The following is a 13937-nucleotide window of genomic DNA, read 5'->3' as shown; positions in this document are numbered from 1 at the left end:
TGCCCCCACAGCAAGCAGCTTGCTATGGGGCACCCAAGCCGAGCCACAACTCCCTTTGTCCATTCAAACACAGAGCCCTGGTTCAGCCCCACCTCCTCTCTCTCCTGATTGGAGAACTGACTTTGATTGACAGCAGCGGGACCCAGTGGCGCCGCTGCTGTGTCTCAGCCAATCAGGAGGGAGAGTTCTGGATGGCTGAGGCACTCGTGAACATTGCTGGATAGAGATGGCGCTCAGGTAAGTATTAGAGTGTGCTGGAGCAGCTCCTGCACACAGAAGGCTTTTTCTCCTAATACATAGAATTCTGCCTTTACAACCACTTTAATTCAGTGATTCACCATTTATATGGTTCAAAACCATTTAAAAAATGGTGCTAGCAAAAGAACCAATGGTTTATCTGAGCAAATATTACTGAGACTTCAAGCCTTCATTTTTCTTTGAAGAATGGGAAAGTTAGATGCTGAATAAACAGCCACTAATGTGACACGATATGGGCAAATGCATTGAATTCGCAAGCTAATCCAGCAGACAAATGTGCATTATATTGGGCGGCACAGTGGTGCAGTGGGTAGCACTCTCGCCTAGCAGTAAGAATCCCGACCACGACACTACCTGCCTGGAGTTTGCATGTTCTCCCTGTGTCTGCATGGGTTTCCTCCGGGTACTCCGGTTTCCTCCCACACTCCAAAGACATGCTGGTAGGTTAATTGGATCCTGTCTAAATCGGCCCTAGTATAGGTATGAATGTGAGTTAGGGACCTTAGATTGTAAGCTCCTTGAGGGTATAGGGACTGATGTGAATGTATAATATATATATTTATATATGTAAAGCACTGCGTAAATTGACGGCGCTATATAAGTACCTGAAATAAATAAATAATAAATTATATATTAGACATATCATCCCCCCCCCCACTGGGTCACAGACAAAAAAATGACCACAGTTTTAACCTTTCTTACTCTATCAAAATGTAAAAATATGTTTTGGCTTTAGATAGTCTTTGAATAGATATTGAAAGGTCAGGAGTGTAGATGATCACAGATCAGTAGATGGCTTTTAGTGTTTTCTGCATGATACAGACACTTAGCTTAACCAGCCATCTTTCAGTTCTGTTCATAAACCTATAGAGAGGGTTATCCAGTTGTAGATGTACAATATGGTTGCCAGATGATTATTCCTATGAACTATCTTCGTAAAAAAAAAATAAACCACTTCACATTGGGCTTGCATATTTGTGTCTTTAGCAAGGCCAGGGCATTTACACCAGTGATACATTCCTCTTTCAAGTATGTTTGGCCACTAGAGCCTTCAGACATAAATGTTCCTCTATATGAATGAAAACAACTGGGTCAGGTGAACATTCTCAAGTGTCTGCATGTACCTTAAGTCACTTTAGAAATGGAAATCCTGATTTTGGATAGATGAACGTCAGCCTTATTAACTACTTACTTCATAATCCTAGGAACATGGCCTCCCTGTTGAAGCTCCCAAGTCCACCTTTCACTTTTTCCTGTGACTTTTTCAAACATCCATTTAAATAACATTTTTAAATAAGTGTTTGCTATGAATATGTAAAGGTTAACATGTGGTTAGTATCTCATATATTGTATACAGTCTATGGAAGCCATTTAGGACCAGAACTCATAAACATCTCAATTTCTACTTCATTGTGCAGGTCAGTGATAAAAAGAGCAAGGATGACTAAAGTTGCTGGATTACTTTTTAATGAATTAATAACTGCTGCTCTGTGTTGTAACCCCCTTGTATTTTGTTACATTTGTGTGTGTTTTGGGGCACACCTGGATATATAACTATCTTTACCTGTTGGTGCTGTCCACCCTCTTGAACTTTGTTTTTTTTCCATTGTGGGCGTACATTGCTGGATATGGGTATGTAGCTCTCCACTGGTGTCTGTTTGCCCCAAATAGACACAATAAGTCCGTACTCTTAACAGTATGCCGAGGGTGGCAATCTACAAAGTAGACTAGGGACTGGCCAGAGGGGGATCACTTTGATGAAGCTGGCTAGCTTGAATATGTATTGAAACGTATGTGAACTAAGGCCTTGTTGACAGGCCGTACTAGAGCAAACACCTGTTCAAGGGCTGTGTTTACCCACACAGGGATACGCAGGTGTTCTGTGCATCCCTGTGCATGTAGTCCCATTGATGTCAATTGGGACACTGCAAGTGCAGGGACACAGCGTTGCGGCCCTGAACACCGACTGTCTCCATAAACAAAGTGCCCATTTACATACTATGGGTTTTTAGTTTATACGAGTCAATACGAGCCCCAAAGGTGACCAAAAATTAACAGGTGGCAATTTTCTTTTATGGCTTTACTGGCTAGGATAGCAGATGTGTTTAGAAAACTCTCAAAGGATTTTTTTTTTTTTTTCACAAAGCTGTTACCTATGGCAATCATGTCCCATTAAATATTGAGGCTACCACTGTTCAACTCTTTGGGTTAGTTATAGCTCAGCGTTCTTCTGCAGCATTATTCCTGGGACTACAGCCCTTTAAAAAGTCCTGAAAGGCTGCCTTTAAATATATTCAGTCCTAGTAAACCCTGAAACATTCCTTTAGGAATTATTATTTTTAAAACTATTTTACATAGCAACATATAATTTATATTCAATGGCATTTTTTTCATAATGTAGCAGTCCTATTAAAGTAGCTTAAAATAAGTCTAAATACTGTATGCTGCATCAAAACAATTTTTTAATAAAGCATTAATGCAGAGTAGAACGCCTCCCACGGCTCCCTGCGGCAGGGACACATAATGTTAAGTCAACCGCCGCTCGCTGATCTCAATGGAAAAAATAGAGGATTGTATTGAATCCAGTTGCTTGTGGTTGAGGTTTTGTTTTCCTGGTATTTTTAACTAGCAGCAGATGTTGTTTTCCCCTTTTTAAAATGGCCAAGGAGAAAGACACTTCAACCAACTGGCAGAGAGCTAGTAGCTGGACGGGAGAGTTGTAGAACCTTCTTGTAAACAGATGATGAACAGATGCCTGTGTTTTGTTATATCTTGCTGTCCTATTTATAAAAACACAGAAGCTAAGGGTCGGTTCACACTGGGACGACTTGGGATCCGACTTGTACGCCCTCAAGTCGCCCCAGAAAGAGATTCACATTTAAGTGAATGGGAGCGTCTTAATAGACACTACTGAAGTCGCTCCGACTTCAGAGCGTACTCCCTGTACTACTTTGATCCGACTTTGATCCGACTTCAGCCTATTGACTATCATTGAAGTCGGATCGCCGTCTCGCATGATCCGACTTCGGCATGCGACTTGTGCTCAGATGATCTTGAGGGGGAACTCCGCGCCAAATTTTAAATAAAAATCCGGCATGGGTTCCCCCTCCAGGAGCATACCAGGCCCTTGGGTCTGGTATGGACCTTGAGGGGAACCCCCTACGCCGAAAAAGCGGCGTGGGGGGTCCCCCAATCCATACCAGACCCTTATCCGAGCACGCAGCCCGGCCGGACAGGAATGGGGGTGGGGGACGAGCCAGCGCCCCCCCCATCCTGAACCGTACCAGGCCGCATGCCCTCAACATGGGGGGGTTGGTGCCTTGGGGAAGGGGGGCGCGCTGCGGCCCCCCAACCCCAAAGCACCTTGTCCCCATGTTGATGAGGACAAGGGCCTCTTCCCGACAACCCTGGCCGTTGGTTGTCGGGGTCTGTGGGCTTATCGGAATCCGGGAGCCCCCTTTAATAAGAGGGCACCCAGATCCCGGCCCCCCACCCTATGTGAATGAGTATGGGGTACATCGAACCCCTACCCATTCACCTAGGGAAAGTGTCAATTTAAAAAAAAACACTACACAGATTTTTAAAGTAATTTATTAGACAGCTCCGGGGGTCTTCTTCCGACTTCGGGGTCTCTCCGGTTCTTCTCCGCGCTCTCCGGGTCTTCTGCCGGGCTCCTCCGCTATTTTCTGCTCTTTTGCCGCTCTTTTGCTATAGCGGAGGAGCCCGGTCTTCAATCTTCTGCCTTCTGCCCTCTTCTCCTGATGTTGACACGACGCTCTCTGGGGCTGGAATGCACTCTGAGCGCTCCGCTCTGACTTATATAGGTGGTGACCACGCCCCCTTATGCCGTCACAGTCCCTGGGCATGCTGGGACTGTGACGTTTTAGGGGGCGTGGTCATCACCCAATGACCACACCCCCTTATGCAGTCATAGTCCCAGCATGCCCAGGGACTGTGACGGCATAAAGGGGCGGGGTCACCGCCTATATAAGTCAGAGCAGAGCGCACAGAGAGCATTCTAGCCGGAGAGAGCGTCGTGTCAACATCAGAAGAAGAGGAGAGGGCAGAAGACGGAAGACCGGGCTCCTCCGCTTTAGCAAAAGAGCGGCAGAAGAGAGCGGAGGAGCCCGGAGGAAGATCCGGAGAGCGTGGAGAAGAACCGGAGAGACCCCCGAAGTCGGAAGAAGACCCCCGGAGCTGTCTAATAAAATACTTTAAAAATCTATGTAGCGTTTTTTTTTAAATTGGCACTTTTTCCCTAGGTGACTGGGTAGGGGTACGATGTACCCCATACTCATTCACATAGGGTGGGGGGCCGGGATCTGGGGGCCCCCTTATTAAAGGGGGCTCCCGGATTCTGATAAGCCCTCCGCCCGCAGACCCCGACAACCAACGGCCAGGGTTGTCGGGAAGAGGCCCTTGTCCTCATCAACATGGGGACAAGGTGCTTTGGGGGGGGGGGCCGCAACGTGCCCCCTCCCCCAAGGCACCAACCCCCCATGTTGAGGGCATGCGGCCTGGTACGGTTCAGGAGGGGGGGGGGGCGCTCGCTCGTCCCCACTCCCATTCCTGTCCGGCCGGGCTGCGTGCTCGGATAAGGGTCTGGTATGGATTGGGGGGGACCCCCCACGCCGTTTTTTCGGCGTAGGGGGTTCCCCTCAAGGTCCATACCAGACCCAAGGGCCTGGTATGCTCCTGGAGGGGGAACCCATGCCGGTTTTTTATTTAAAATTTGTCGCAGAGTTCCCCCTAAAGATTCATACCAAACACAGTGGCGGGGATCCAAGTCGGATCCCCGTTCATTGAAAGTCGGACACATGTCGCAGGGCAAAGTTGGATCCACAAGTCGCGTTGAAGTCGCGTTGCAAAGTCGCGTTGAAGTCGTGTTGCCCCTGTGTGAATCGAGCCTAAAGCCGACTATAGACACGTGAGTTCGGTTGGATGTGCAGGAACATTTCAATTGACCACGTTCATAAACATGCACACATGGACTGACAAAGTGAACATCTTTATGGCATGGGAGAAAGTGAGCCTCTGCCAGATGGTGACTGCTTATTTTAAAGGAAATGGCAGCAAAATGTTCCCCAAAATCTGTATATTGGGGATCTCAGCCATAGACGTAAAATTATTGTCCACTATATAAACTTAAAATTATCTAAATTTTACAGGTAATGTAAGCAGAACTTTACCCATAACAATTTGATAAAAAATAATGTTCTTTAGCAAAGAACATACATTCAACATTAACAATTGTTCTTGACTTTTCCTGCCAGAGGCTGCCATTCTGCTGAAGCCCAGAGCCCCTGAGCAACAGTAAATCTTTAGTCTGCCAGCAGATCAGGCTCTAATGGCTCTGATTTTTGGCACAATGCCAAAAATGGAGAGTAACTGAGCATGTGCAGAGCAGGGTGATACAGTGTATTACTGGATTTTAAACAGTATAGGCACTTTTTTTTAATATTTCACATACAGTAGCTATACCAGCAAAAAAGGGCCAGCATGAAGTGATCTAGCAGGACCTATTTTTTTGACTAAAGTTCCACTTTAAGAAAAGCCATTGTGGGTTGTATAGGTGCAATGTCTGATGCCATCATTCTCATCCTCTGTAATTTTTGGCAAGTCACTGTCCTAGAACACAAATGTGAATATCAGAGGTCCCCACCCGTCACCCACTAAGCAGTCAAGCAAATGTAAAGATGTCAACTATATGAAAAAAAACAAAACACTGGTGCTTAGTGTATGGGACTGCAGCACTCACAAATGTCTGGACATGAAATATTAAATTAATGAAACAGTGGGACATGCACACTTTTTTTTTTTTAAGGATGACAACTGTTTGTTAAAAGTTAGCAATGGCAACTCCCATAACATTATTGTGACTAGTCCCCTTTAAAGTGAGCCTGTATGGATAGAAATGTAGAAGTTGCCATTCTAATTTGCCTTTGAAAATGGCTCACTGCCTAGTAATTCGCTGATCTGGAATCAGCATACAGCTGGTTAAATTGCAAAAGTCTTAACTCCCCGCTTGTTCTGGGTCAGTGGCTCGCTAGGTGGTAAAGCCTGAGTCACGATGACAGCACCCTTTAAAAACAAGTCAGTCATGGTAGCACCCATGTTTCCTTCCTCACAGGTTCTCTTTACATAAGAATAGAGAACATGAGGGTTGATTTAATAAAACTGGAGAGTGCAAAATCTGGTACAGCTGTACATGGTAGCCAATCACCTTCTAACTTCAGCTTGTTCAATTAAGCTTTGACAATAAAACCTTGAAGCTCATTGGTTTCCATGCAGAGCTGCACCAGTTTTTGCATTCTCCAGTTTTAGTAAATCAACCCCATGGCGTCATAACCCACCTTTTGTAGTGTTAATATAATCCTAGCAAAAAATGATAACATACTTTAAAGAGAGATAAAAAAAAAAAAAAAGACTTCAAATTTAAAGCCCAACTCCAGGAATTCTACAAAACCTACCATTACAGTGCCCCCCACCCAAATCCCAGCAGGAATTAAATGCTATTTTGGTCTAGCAGGATATGAAATGGCTGTAATGCCCCGTACACACGGTCGGATTTTCCGACGGAAAATGTTCGATGGGAGCTTGTTGTCGGAAATTCCGACCGTGTAGGCTCCATCGGACATTTTCCATCGGAATTTCCGTCACACAAAATTTGAGATCTGGATCTCAAATTTTCTGATAACAAAATCCGTTGTCGTAAATTTTCATCGTGTGTACACAATTCCGACGCACAAAGTTCCACGCATGCTCGGAATTAGGCAGAATAGCCGGACTGGCTATTGAACTTAATTTTTCTTGGCTCGTCGTACGTGTTGTATGTCACCGCGTTCTTGACGTTCGGAATTTCCGACAAGATTTGTGTGACCGTGTGTATGCAAGACAAGTTTGAGCCAACATCCATCAGAAAAAATCCATGGATTTTGTTGTCGGAATGTCTGATCGTGTGTATGCGGCATAACACTTACATTATCCCACTCCAGATGACTCTAGCACACGCCTTCACTCCCAGCACTCCCACTCCTTCACTTCTCAGCATCATCACATACAATGCGGGACTATAAAACCTGCATTGTATATAGAATAGGCAGGAGTGCGACTACGGTCAGGAGCACCCTAGAGAGGAGGCTTTTGTGGGACCAATTGCAGTGACTGAGGGATCCTGCTTGATTGAGGAATAAGGTAAGTATTCCTGCTCCCCTAGACGGTAGATGTTGCTATTTCCTGGAGTTGGGCTTTGTTACATTTCTCACAAATAGCATATATGAGGTATAGCTGTAACATGACAAATGTTTTAGTATTCCTTATACAGCTTGTTATGTTGTGATTCTGCAAACTGCTAAGATAGCCACATATCTACACAATCTTGCATGCAACTATGCTCTCCATCTGTGGCAGATTACAATTATCTTCAACTGAACGGAATCTTCACATAGATGTGCAAATATATCATTGTCAGCTGATAACTACAAACTACTTCCACCAGTCACTGGACACTGTCCAGCAAACACCTGGCGTACAGCTATTATATAACCTTAGTCTGGTAATGCAGGAGCTTGTAGTTTCGCAATAGAATAGCGTGCCCTTAGACATAATAGGGGTCAGCCATGCAGACACAGTATGGCTGAACTTCGCAAACTTTGCTAATTGTCCATGCTTGGCCATCTGTTCTTGTGCATGTAAAACAGGACAGTTAAAAGAGTGTGGATAAGTGGCACTGGCAGATGTGAGCAACACTTACCTTGTAAGTTAATAATAGGGCCTGGGTCAGGGATAGGGGGGTGGTTGCTATCTACACTAGGGTGACCAGAGGTCCCCAGTTTCTGGGGACAGTCCCCGGAATGAGGACACTGTCCCCAGACCAAGTCTGTCCCCGGTTTTGTCCCCAGATTGGATTTGAACAGGGGCCTGAGCAATTTCAAAAACAGTCAGTGCATAATTGAAAAACAAATTGCCCCCCGCTCCACCGCTCCTACTAGCTTAGGGGGGTGTATTTTTTTACATTATCTGTGCCCCTTTCTGATCAACCTGTGCTGGTCAGAGCAGAGGGACTATTTTTTCAGTTTTGGGCACGTGACCATTCTGCTCCCGCTCGCATGTTCTTCTGCCTTGGCTCAAGTCCCTGCTAGCCGCCTGCCTGCCTATCTCCTTGCCTTCCCCAGTGGAGTGATTTTCCTCTGCTCAGCTACGCTCCCCACCCAGTAGTAGCCGGTGCCCAGAAAGTGAGACTTGAGAGGCTGTGAGGCGGGTGGGCGACGGCGCCAGGCAGAGAGAGGCAGCTGAGCTCAGCTGACAGTGTCCAGCAGCAGGAAGAGGGGAAGTGGATGCAATCGTTGGGTTGCCAGTGCTTTCAAGGCTTCAACACAGGTGTGCTTTGGGGGTGTCTGTGAATAGACTACATTGCACTGTGTCTGTCTCTCTGGCATCATGGATGGTATCATAACTCACAGACAGCAGGCGCTCTATCATGGCTCTGGCTGGCTCTGTCACAGTGTCACATAACATGGTTGCTGGGTGCTGATTTTGTTACCTTTGGTCATATGTATCAGCACCCAACAGCCATGTCATGTGACACACTGACACAGAGCCAGCCAGAGCCATGATAGAGTGCCTGCTGCCTGTGAGTTATCATAATGCTGATGATCTTAACTAGTTGCAAACCACCTCATAGCAGATTTACTTCTACGGGGTGGTCGCGCTGCACAGGATCATACATATACTGTATATACGTGATCTTACATTTCTGGGTATCAGAGCCGATCAGCAGATCCGTCGGACTTGACATCCGCCGGTGCCCTCCGGTCATTCTGTACATGGGCAGAAGGGCGGTCTGCCTATGTAAACAAGGCAGATTGCCATTCTGCCAGTATGGAAGACATTGATCCTGTGTCCCTGCAAAGCAGAGACAGGGATCTATGCCTTCCCCTGTAAAAGCATCTCCCCTACACTGAGAAAAAACTTGTTAGGCACATATTTAACCTTTGGTTGCTCTACATGTTAACCCCTTCCCAGCCAGTGTCATTAGTACAGTGACAGTGCATATTTTTAGCACCGATCACTGGTTCCCACAAAGTGTCAAAAGTGTCACTTGGTATCCAATTTGTCCTCCGCAATAGCGCAGTCCCAATATAAGTCGCTGATTGCCACCATTACTAGTAAAAAACAAATATGTCCCCAGATTTCATTTTAAAAATCTGGTCACCTTAATCTACACACCTTAAGATTCCTTTCACTCAGCCTTGCAAACTATTAATTCCCCCATCCATGCTAAAGTGTGAATGTAGAAATATCTCCTGCCTGCTATAGTATTCTGACAGCTGGCACCCACAGTTGTCAGTTTGCCTGAACACTGGCTGCATCTGATTGATTGCAGAGACTGTTCAGCTCACAGTGCTGACAGGGCCACCCATGGCTCGAATTTTGGCTGGTTTATCAGGAACCAGCTGAAATTCACTTTGTGTGTGGCCTGCTTAATGCACATGAATGGCTGGTTCTTCAGATAGCATGTAGCTGGCAATGCTTGGAGCCCCCCCATGGACCTGAAATTGTTCCACAATGCAGCCAAAAACAGCATGCTGATAAACCTTGGACACCATTTCTGATAACGTTTGTAACATCTCTGCACTTATCATTTATTTCTTTAAGTAAACTTGTCACTTTTCTGCATTTAGGGCAACGTCACAGATTCCTTTGACAGCCCTTTCCTCCTTCTAATTGTAGCGCTACCCTTAAAGGAGATTTGGGTCCCTTGCTCTTTCCTTGGCCCCAGAAGGAGCCCCATTCTCACTGACACCACAAAAATACCTTGCCCAGGGGTCTCCCGGTAGTTACACAAAAAAGATACACACTAGCTGTGATAAAAGATTCAGATTGTAGTGGTAGAAATAAAATGATAATGGCAAAGCAACCGTTTGGAGATTAACCAATAAACACAATGATTCAACTCAGTGATCATACAATATGGTCAAATACCCCTTTAACTGTGGCTACCTATGTCCTGCAGGACCAAGGTCATAAATCAGGCATGTCCAAAGTCTGGCCCGGGGGGCCAATTGTGGCCCGCGTTCTGGTTTCAAGCAGCCCCACTGGTGATTTGGACATATATATCTTTTGTGGCCTCCAACGAATCCCCAAGCGCCGCGGGGGCCACAAAAGATATATACCCAGATTTATCGGTGCCTCGGAGGGGACAGGAAGGGGGTGAGACGAGTGCCTTCAGATTACATACAGTGAGAATCTCAAGTTTACTCGTCGCCCTCTAATAGGAAGTCCCGTCTCCTGGGCTGCCATTGGACGACTGTTCTGTCTATCATAGGAGGCGGGACTTTGTATTAAAGAGGCCCCAGAGTAAACAGGAGATTCTCCTGTATGTAATCTGTTGGCGCTCATCCTGCCCCCTCCCTGTCCCCTTAGAGGCTGCAGATGGGCATCGATCAGGCTGCACTGATGGCAATGGGGGGGGGCTGTATTCATGGCAATGGGGGGGTTGCATTCATTGCAATGGTGAGTGTGCATTAATAGCAATGGGGGGCTGCATTCATGGCAATGGTGAGTCTGCATTAATGGCAATGGGGGGGGGCTGAATTCATGGCAATGGAGGGGCTGCATTCATGGCAATGGTGAGTCTGCATTCATGGCAATAGGGGGGCTGCATTCATGGCAATGGGGGGGCTGCATTCATGGCAATGGGGGGGCTGCATTCATGGCAATGGTGAGTCTGCATTCATGGCAATAGGGGGGCTGCATTCATGGCAATGGGGGGGCTGCATTCATGGCAATGGGGGGGCTGCATTCATGGCAATGGTGAGGCTGCATTCATGGTAATGGGGGGGTTGCATTCATGGCAATGGGAGGGGCTGCATTCATGGCAATGAGGGGGCTGCATTAATGACAATGGTGAGGCTGCATTCCATGGCAATGGTGAGGCTGCAGATGGGCACTGACCCCTATTTTGCTTCACAATTTTTTATTTAAGATTTATTTTTTTACCTGAAACTTCCCTCTTAAAGTGAAGGTGTGTATTTAGTGCCGAGACATGGCTAGGTTTTTGTTTGGCTATTTTTGTTCTGTTTGTTTTTATGAAACACTGTACAGGACCTGTATATAGACGTATATATCACCAATAAACACCGCACTGTTTGTCACTACCTCACTGGATTTGGTATCTGTGCCTGAAAGACTGCTTGAGCTTTTTACCGCCTACCTGTCCCCCAGGTTACAATGGATAACAAAGAAACGCACAGTCTAGCTCACTTGTACGCCCTCAGTCAGGATAGTCTAGGTTTAAGCCTAAAAGAGAGAAAGAAAAGCTGTGAAACCTCTTGCACACAGTACTGCCAGAAGAATAGACCCAGGGTTTGAACAGTCTGAGAATTGGTTTTTGCCAGCTAGATGAGGCCCTTACGTTGGTGTGCAATGCAAGGTGTTGTCCCTTTATGATGTGGAACCAATAAGATAGTTCCCTTAAAGAGGCAAAGTTTTGGACACAGGTCACTTTAAGGGAACAAAATTGTTGGCCTGGTTTACTTTAGGACAGGAAGTTGCTGGTACAGTTCACTTGAAGATATGGAGTTGTTAGCCCAGTTCACTTTAAGACGTAGAGTTGTTAGCTCAGTTATATGTAAGATATGGAGTTTGAACTTAGGCTGCAAAAGCACCCTCTTTACCCAGGTTGAAGTACATGCAGCTATACGGGAGAATTCTGCCTAGCAAGGGTTAACTTGTGGGCAGTGGTTTTGATAGCAGATAAAGAATGGCAACTTGCAACAATGAAAAGCACAGGTTTATTTAGCTCTGATAGGGGTCAACGTTAAATAGTTTTTATAATCTTGACAGGCTTGGCTGACAATATGGACTAAATGTAACTAGTAGCAATGACGTGTGGGTAAGGGACCCCCTCACTCAGTCTTTTTTCAGCAACACAGAAAAGCATCAGTCATCTTGCCGTGGGGGCCCCCTTTAACTTAGGATGTGACTGTGGTGGTCAGGACACACATGCTCCTGCAGCTGAAGGGTCTCCGAAGAGGAGTCCTTATCTCGCAGCGCTCAACTTGACAATCTCCATCTCAGCTTACCCAGCTATACTGTACACTTCGGCTCAACCCGATCAGACCTAGAAGGGCACAGCTCAGCACAGACTAACATACACACCTTCCAGCAACGTCTCTCTCCAACTCCCCCTGTGTCTATATGGGCTTTTTCTTTTATATCCTCCTGCCCCTTGGTGATTGCGTTATGGGCTCTGTAGTTTGGCTTCAGCTTTACTACGGGCAAAGTCTTGCTTCCAGCCTACAAAGGCTATAAACAACGGTATTGGGACTATGGCAAATATAAGTACTAAATGCTGCCATGTTGTGGATAAAAAGAATTCTGCATTCTCAGTAACAATGCACAGTGTTACATAATACTTTGGCATGTTGCCTGCCACTCCACTTGAAAATAGCAGTCCCAGTTATGGGAGAAACATGTGACCTTCTCCCCTTATTTCAACAATGCAGTGTCCACCTCTGAACTCTATCATATGGAGATGGGGGGGGGGGTGTTGTTATTACCCCAGTGTAAGCTATGGCATAGACTGTGTTCAGGAAGCAGAAGGAGCAATGGAGGGGGATTTGGTCTATCAAGAGCATAAACATGCAAAGCGACAGGTTCACTTTTCAAACAACCTTTTATGATGGAAATCCATCCTGTGAAGTCAGAACATCTACATTCTTGCTCTAGGTTTTTCACTCTAGTAGTGTGGTAGTAGTGAAGTAGTGAAGCACAGTTGAAGATGACATCCCAGGGGATTGAACCTTCAAAAACAAATCAGCAATGCAACTCTCATGCTTTTTTGGTTACTCATTTAGGGCTTTTACTACTTGGGTCATTCTTGATTTTCTAATAAATGGTCAGCAAGAATTGCTATTCTCCTTTGACAGAGATTGGCTTTTCAACATATGGAAGCATAGCTCCCAACTGTCCCTGATTTCGAGGGACTGTCCCTGATTTGGAGCAATGTCCCTCTGTCCCTCTTTCCTCCTCGTTTGTCCCTGATTTTGGTGTGATCTATATAGTTGTATATAAAATGCACTTTTTATCTTTCAAAAAGTGTTTCCCAGTACTAAATTTTTAATCTGCTTTCAAAATGGCTGCATTTGTAAATTCTAAAAGCCAATATAAAGGAATAATAGTTTTAAAAAAGCACTTGTGGGTTTCACCAATTTTGTTTTTTTGTACAATTCTCTTTTAATAGGGTGTGGCAGGGGGTGTGTCCTAGCCTACATAATTTTGCTGATAGATGTCCCTTGTTCCCATCTCAAAAAGTTGGGAGGTATGTGGAAGTGAATGTGATCTGGTCCATGAGTCACAAAGCCCCACAATAACCAGAAATGTCATTGTACTGTGTGTCTCTTCCTGTCTGGCTGGGAGTACATCTAGTCTATAAAGCAGCTAAAATGCATTCACTTTGTACAACAAAGTCTCCAGCCATTTGCAAGCAAGTCAATTTTTCGCATGGGTAGCACATATGATGTTTAATCTGTCTCACAGCTTTTCCCATATCATCTTTCAGACTTCACTAATGGCAGCATCGTGTTTCAACAGGCAGCACTGATGTCTTGCAGCACTGTGATTCTCAGTTTAATTATCACCAGGGGGAAACATTATTTTTCCTGTACTGCAGTGTC

The 13937-nt window shown here is 45.5% G+C and overlaps 1 protein-coding gene across 1 annotated transcript in view; it reads right to left on the bottom strand.

Annotated features, from left to right (window-relative positions):
- Nucleotides 1–13937, bottom strand: part of GPX3 (glutathione peroxidase 3) — a 44339-nt gene that overhangs the window by 16802 nt on the left and 13600 nt on the right. The gene's annotated exons all lie outside the window — the stretch shown is intronic.

The sequence above is a fragment of the Aquarana catesbeiana genome, linkage group LG03, assembly GCF_042186555.1.
Source record: "Aquarana catesbeiana isolate 2022-GZ linkage group LG03, ASM4218655v1, whole genome shotgun sequence".
Taxonomy (NCBI): domain Eukaryota; kingdom Metazoa; phylum Chordata; class Amphibia; order Anura; family Ranidae; genus Aquarana; species Aquarana catesbeiana.
Note: the sequence above shows the minus strand (reverse complement) of the source record. Positions and strands in the feature narration are given on the sequence as shown.